The sequence below is a fragment of the Papaver somniferum genome, chromosome 9 (assembly GCF_003573695.1).
Source record: "Papaver somniferum cultivar HN1 chromosome 9, ASM357369v1, whole genome shotgun sequence".
Lineage (NCBI taxonomy): Eukaryota > Viridiplantae > Streptophyta > Magnoliopsida > Ranunculales > Papaveraceae > Papaver > Papaver somniferum.
In genome coordinates this window covers 62,860,695-62,868,026 of record NC_039366.1, presented here as the reverse complement: position 1 = coordinate 62,868,026, position 7,332 = coordinate 62,860,695, and the positions used below count along the sequence as shown (strand labels likewise).

Here is a 7,332-nt window from a genome sequence, read left to right as displayed (position 1 = left end):
TACTTTGAAAGCGATTTACTATAATTAAATTAGATTACATATAAATTCAGAGATGCACCAATTTAATTAAAGTCTGGATGCCACAATGCTAAACTATTAACTATTTACTAACTACTGAAACGATACAGACCAAAAAATATGTATCTCTTAGTTGCATCGTGTAACCTGTGAATAGTACAATTTACCTATCCTAATGAGAAATATGTCTCAAATATATTTAATTATCTAGTGTTCTATCTTAAGACCAAGCGAAAAATATGACTAACAGATACAGGATCTAAAACACTTACAACGCTAGTTTCAGAAAAATTGAAATGAAAAAAAATGCAAGTAAAGAATAGATAAGATCACGGAGTCTAATCAGCTTCAAAGAGAAACAAATACCTGCAAGAACTTTTGATCTTTAATCCCCGGCTAAATATGCATGCTCTCATCCTTCCACTAATTAGCAACCACATCTACATCACAATTTTCCCTGACTTTAGCTCCATCCGTCTCTCTCTCTAAACCATAAAACAAATATTCATAAGTTTAACCTATAGAGAAGAAACCAAGGGGAGCAATATTTAGGTACTGATTTCCATTGGCTTTATCACTCACCAAAAATGAAAAAACTTAATTATTAGACAATGAAACTTATTGAACAAAAACAGAAGCACAAAATAGAGTATTACCTATTCTTGTTAGCTCGTACAACTTCCGTTAGAGCGTGCTTGATGAAATCCTCCTAATGGAATCTCCGCAAGCTCATGTTCCGGACTTCTCTCTTTCAAATCATCTTCCTGCAACACAAAAAAAAAAAAAGTAATTTATTATTAATCAGCTATACCTATTTGTTCTAGTTCATACGAGTAGATCATTGCAATTCATAATATTAGCTTGTAAATTTATTTCACTGCAAACATCTAACTTTAAATTATTAGCTGGACTTTTTCCTAAAACCAATTCAACCATTACATTACCGAGTTTGGCAGCAAACGAAACCCCTGTTTAGGTTTATATTCGATCTGTAATTAGAAATATCAACCGCAATTTCCAAGCAGCAACAACAGTTTAGCTCATGTGTGATAATTTGAATCCAGCCGGTGTAATGGAACTTGCATTGTAAATGGGACGGGATGACCATGTTCATAGAATAGCGGGTTGACACGCTCCAACAAACACGACAATTACAATATATACTCCAGAATGTCAACCTTGCTCTGGGAATTTCCACTTTCGACGGGCATTTTGGTCCACCACAGGTCACCGCCATCCTCAAGAACTTTCTTATGACATGCAAGGCAGGCTAAATAACACCAACCAATTCAATGAGTATTTTGGTTTTGGTCGCGTTTCACATGAAAACATTAGCAGTCTGGATACATGTGTGGAACATTAAAAGGCAGGCTATACACTCGACGACCTTAGATGGGAAACATAGGTAAACCTATATGAAATGTACTAAGAAACTCACCTAATAGGTAGAATCTCATACAGGTAAACCTAATTATGAGAACATTGAGGGAAATCACTGAAAGATAACGCTAAGACCATCGTCACCGGCAACAACAACTTCCTCCACCATCCTATTTGCACCATCATAGACCTTATTCAGTGATTTCCTCCACCACCCTATTTGCACCATCATAGCGCTCTTTCAGTGATTAATGTTAAGGGCAATCACTGAAAGATACATGAATGTTTGAAGCTGCAAGTTTTTAGTGGTTTAAAAAACATATATTTTCTTCCTTGAACAGTTTCTAGAACATCATTGAGAAATTCACTGAAAATATACCGTAATGTTTTTCTAATGCTTCAGCTGGATATAAAGGCCTGGAAAAAATAAGTGACATGCTACTTGAACTTCCATATGTTGCACAGTTCTGACTTGGTCCAATCGTCTCATATGAAGTGTACTACATGAGTAAAATAAGTAACTTCTAGGGCGAATTCAACGAATTTGAAATAATCTAAGCCAAGTCAGGGAAGAGTTAAAACCATAGTTATAGAGTGCTTGAACCAATATCTTTTTAACTGCAATAATTTGTAGGACATAAACAATAAAAGATCACATTGAAGTAAATCTAAACTCTTATCTGATAAAAGATCACTTGTTATGTTTACTACTTCCTAACAGTGCTACAGATTCAGGTGTCAAATGCATACTCAATTGTGAGCAATAATTGATAATTAGGAGATTCATGTCCGGAATCAATCTGTAAGAGGCTAATGAAGGCACTGTAAACCCTAGTAAGATGACTGGCTTTGCAAAAACAAAACTGAATTACCCAAGAATTTGCAAAAACTCATTAACAAAATTGCAGAAACAAAAAAAATAAAATCAAAACGAATTAAAAAACCCTGAACATCATATAAGAAATTGATAAATAGGTATTTCTTAGCAAGTTAACACAACAAACATTAAACTTATAACAGTATATTTAAAAACCCCCAAATTTACCCCCATATATGAAACCCTAGGTTTTAATTTCTGAAATATTAACAAAATCCAAAATCTCTTCTTACCTAGCAAATCCATGACCAACTGAAATCAACAAAAAGAGGAGAAGATGATGTGTGGTTCACTTCGAATCATTGTGGTGAAGGAGAAGAACTATAAATTCTGGGGTTATTGTGGTGGTGGCAATGCCGGAGAACCAAGAAAAGCCGAGTATGTTGAAGAATAAACCTCTCTAACTCTACTGCACGGCTGGTTCACCCAAATCAACCAAAACTTTGCTAGTCGATCGTCCATTGAAAAACCCCATCCGGAGCTTCCCAGCCTTCGGATGATGGCCCCCGATAAACGACGTCCATCTGATTTTCCCAGCTATCATGGACACAAACCTCGTACCTTTTACCTATCCAAACACTGCTTCCAGCAATGAGATATGTTGCTTGCCGTCTCTGCACCGGCGCATTGATCAAACAGACTTTGTCTACGACTACCTAAATCAACGATAAAGTCAGATAATAATCCGTTAATGTGTTGGTTAAAGAGACTAATTAGGTGATACGGTTCACAAACTACTTCGCGGAAACTTAAACATATTGCTAGTAGAGGGTTGGATGAATTATATAGTTCAGTACATTATAATTTAACAAATTGAATTATACAGATTGGTATACTCTAATTTAACCAACTGAACTTTTATGAAGATTTGGTTAGCTTTGACATTACATAATGATATTACCATAAATTTCTTTGTTAATAATCATGCTTATAATATGCATGAATCAGTCAGACATTTGAGTTCGATATTTATCACTCACAGAAGATAAGTACTTTGAATGCGATTTACTATAATTTAATTAGATTACATATAAATTCAGAGATGCACCAATTTAATTAAAGTCTGGATGCCACAATGCTAAACTGTTAACTATTTACTAACTACTGAAACGATACAGACCAAAAAATATGTATCTCTTAGTTGCATCGTGTCACCAGTGAATAGTACCATTTACCTATCCTAATGAGAAATATGTATCAAATAAAGTTAATTATCTAGTGTTCTATCTTAAGACCAAGCGAAAAATATGACTAACAGATAGGATCTAAAACACTTACAACGCTAGTTTCAGAAAAATTAAAATGAAAAAAAATGCAAGTAATGAATAGATAAGATCACGGAGTCTAATCAGCTTCAAAGAGAAACAAATACCTGCAAAAACTTTTGATCTTTAACCCCCGGCTAAATATGCATGCTCTCATCCTTCCACTCATTAGCAACCACATCTACAACACAATTTTCCCTGACTTTAGCTCCATCCGTCTCTCTTTCTAAACCATAAAACAAATATTCATAAGTTTAACCTAGAGAGAAGAAACAAAGGGGAGCAATATTTAGGTACTGATTTCCATTGGCCTTATCACTCACCAAAAATGAAAAAACTTAATTATTAGACAATGAAATTTATTGAACAAAAACAGAAGCACACTATAGAGTATTACCTATTCTTGTTAGCTCGTACAACTTCCGTTAGAGCGTGCTTGATGAAATCCTCCTAATGGAATCTCCGCAAGCTCATGTTCTGGACTTCTCTCTTTCAAATCATCTTCCTGCAACACGAAAAAAAAGTAATTATTATTAGTCAGCTATACCCATATGTTCTAATTCATACGATTAGATCATTGCAATTCATAATATTAGCTTGTAAATTTCTTTCACTGCAAACATCTATAACTTTAAATTATTAGCTGGACTTTTTCCTAAAACCAATTCAACCATTACATTACCGAGTTTGGCAGCAAACGAAACCCCTGTTTAGGTTTATATTCGATCTGTAATTAGAAATATCAACCGCAATTTCCAAGCAGCAACAACAGTTTAGCTCATGTGTGATAATTTGAATCCAGCCGGTGTAATGGAACTTGCATTGTAAATGGGACGGGATGACCATGTTCATAGAATAACGGGTTGACACGCTCCAACAAACACGACAATTACAATATATACTCCAGAATGTCAACCTTGCTCTGGGAATTTCCACTTTCGACGGGCATTTTGGTCCACCACAGGTCACCACCACCCTCAAGAACTTTCTTATGACATGCAGGGCAGACTAAATAACACCAACCAATTCAATGAGTATTTTGGTTTTGGTCGCGTTTCACATGAAAACATTAGCAGTCTGGATACATGTGTGGAACAGTAAAAGGCAGGCTATACACTCGACGACCTTAGAGGGGAAACATAGGTAAACCTATACTAAGAAACTCACCGAATATGTGGAATCTCATATAGGTAAACCTAATTATGAGAACAACATTGAGGGAAATCACTGAAAGATAACGCTAAGACCATCGTCACCAGCAACAACAGCTTCCTCCACCATCCTATTTGCACCATCATAGCCCCCATTCAGTGATTTCCTCCACCACCCTATTTGCACCATCATAGCCCTCTTTCAGTGATTAATGTTAAGGACAATCACTGAAAGATACATGAATGTTTCAAGCTGCAAGTTTTTAGTGGTTTTGAAAAACGTATATTTTCTTCCTTAAACAGTTTCTAGAACAACATTGAGAAATTCACTGAAAATATACCGTAATGTTTTTCTAATGCTTCAGCTGGATATAAAAGCCTGGAAAAAAATAAGTGACATGCTACTTGAACTTCCATATGTTGCACAGTTCTGACTTGGTCCAACCGTCTCATATCAAGTGTACTACAGGAGTTAAATAAGTAACTTCTTGGGCGAATTCAAAGAATTTGAAATAATCTAAGCCAAGTCAGGGAAGAGTTAAAACCATAGTTCTAGAGTGCTTGAACCAATATATTTTAACTGCAATAATTTGTGGGACATAAACACTAAAAGATCAAACTGAAGTAAATCTAAACTCTTATCTAATAAAAGATCACTTGTTATGTTTACTACTTGCTAACAGTGCTATAGATTCAGGTGTCAAACACATACTCAATTGTGAGCAATAATTGATAATTAGGAGATTCATGTATGGAATCAATCTGTAAGAAGCTAATGAAGGCACTGTTAACCCTAGTAAGATGACTGGCTTTGCAAAAACAGAATTGAATTACCCAAAAATTTGCAAAAACTCATTAATAAAATTGTAGAAAAAAAAATCAAAACGAATTAAAAAACCCTAAACATCATATAAGAAATTGATAAATAGGTATTTCTTAGCAAGTTAACACAACAAACATAAAACTTATAATAATATATTTAAAATCCCCCAAATTTACCCCCCAGATATATGAAACCCTAGGTTTTAATTTCTGAAATATTAATAAAATCCAAAATCTCTTCTTACCTAGCAAATCCATGACCAACTGAAATCAACAAAAAAAAGGAGAAGATGATGTGTGGTTCACTTCGAATCATTGTGGTGAAGGAGAAGAACTATAAATTCTGGGGTAATTGTGGTGGTGGTAGTGCCAGAGAACCAAGAAAAACCGAGTATGTTGAAGAAGAAACCTCTCTAACTCTACTGCTCGGCTGGAGGTGGAAAATAGAGAGAAAAGGCTAGAGTTTAAACCCGCCCAATATATGGTTCACCCAAATCAACCAGAACTTTGCTAGTCGTCCATTGAAAAACCCTATCCGGAGCTTTCCGGCCTTCGGATGATGGCCCTCGATAAACGACGTCCGTCTGATAGTCCTGGCTATCATGGACACAAACCTCATACCTTTTTAAAATAATGAATATGAAATTTCAATATGTTTGCGTGAAATTTCGGGAAGACTCGGTTGGACGACTGATTATTGGTTACTAATGTACCCCATAAGAAAGGTGCTGGACTGGCATGTCCTGGCCTGGCTCAGATGGTAGTGGTTCGGCCCAAATGGCTGGGGTCATCGAGGGTTCATTGCCGCCATATAATAAGGCGCCTACATTGAATTTCAGGAAGAAAGAAGAACATCCGAGCTGTATATTTCTCCATTCATTGTGATCAACAAAAAACCTAGGGTTTTACAGAGAAGAGGGAGCTATACAGCAAAGTATGGTGATTCCTGAAAACGAAGGAGAAGGAGGTCCTGAAGCACTATGATAGACGCATTTATGTGTCTATTTTGTTCTCAATGTTCTGTATTGTTAGACTCGATCAAATACTTATTGTGTTATTTTATGTTTTTGTAGATGTTTTTGGAAAAATAAGCTCTTCCGGCGAAATTGGCTCGAAAAGTGGTGTTTTACACCCCAGGATAGAGACTAAAAACACCCCAGAAATGCGCCGGAGGAACCCAGAAAAAATGCTGGAAACACCCCAGAAAAATTACTTAAGGCACCCCAAAGGACATGTGTTATTCGGACTCCAGCAACGGATAAGGGGCGACCACTGGATAAGGGGTGACCTTCTTCACAAATTCAAAAAAATATTTTGGCGGGAAAATATTTCTTTTCACAGGCAGATTTTTCGATCAGATTTTGGAGGATTTTTTGTGCGATTCAATCGCTGAAACTTCATGGGTAGTTGTGATATGTCCTAAAAAGCTATTATGGGTGTTTGTTTCAATCAAATTTGTTTGGATAACTTGGTTTAATTCAAACAGGGAGTTGGAGGAAAAACATGAGCTTACACGAGTTGTGGTGAATCTAAACGTGTAATGCACGTGTTTGGAAGCCTTAATCAACACTTTGGAACGTGAAGAAGATCTATAAGAAATTTAATCCAGCTGCAGATGCGTAAAAATCAAAATCATTGATAAAAAAAGAAAGAAAATATCCCGAGTAAATGAAGATTATTTGGAGTTAATGGAGGAGATTCAATGTCGCAATCACGTATAGATATGTTCACAAGGTATCATAGAAGGGGTGTCGAGAGGTTGGGGGCTGAGGAGATCCAGAGAAGAAGAAAAAAATCAAGTTACAGAGCTGCCATTTTT

At 36.0% G+C, this 7,332-nt stretch overlaps 1 long non-coding RNA gene across 7 annotated transcripts; it reads right to left on the bottom strand.

The window, feature by feature from the left end:
* Window positions 1-750: 750 nt before the first annotated feature.
* LOC113313231 lies at window positions 751-5,937 on the bottom strand. 7 transcript variants are annotated; one of them, XR_003341756.1, is made up of 5 exons: window positions 4,223-5,937; window positions 3,938-4,045; window positions 3,648-3,766; window positions 2,509-2,931; window positions 751-782 (listed from the first exon to the last, which is right to left on the bottom strand). It is a non-coding gene; the product is annotated as an uncharacterized LOC113313231 (long non-coding RNA). The 7 variants fall into 7 exon arrangements; XR_003341757.1 differs by lacking the exon at window positions 751-782 and having other exon boundaries at window positions 2,332-2,931; window positions 4,223-4,548; window positions 4,708-5,937; XR_003341758.1 differs by lacking the exon at window positions 751-782 and having other exon boundaries at window positions 2,332-2,931; window positions 4,223-4,919; window positions 5,033-5,937.
* Between the last annotated feature and the right edge of the window lie 1,395 nt (window positions 5,938-7,332).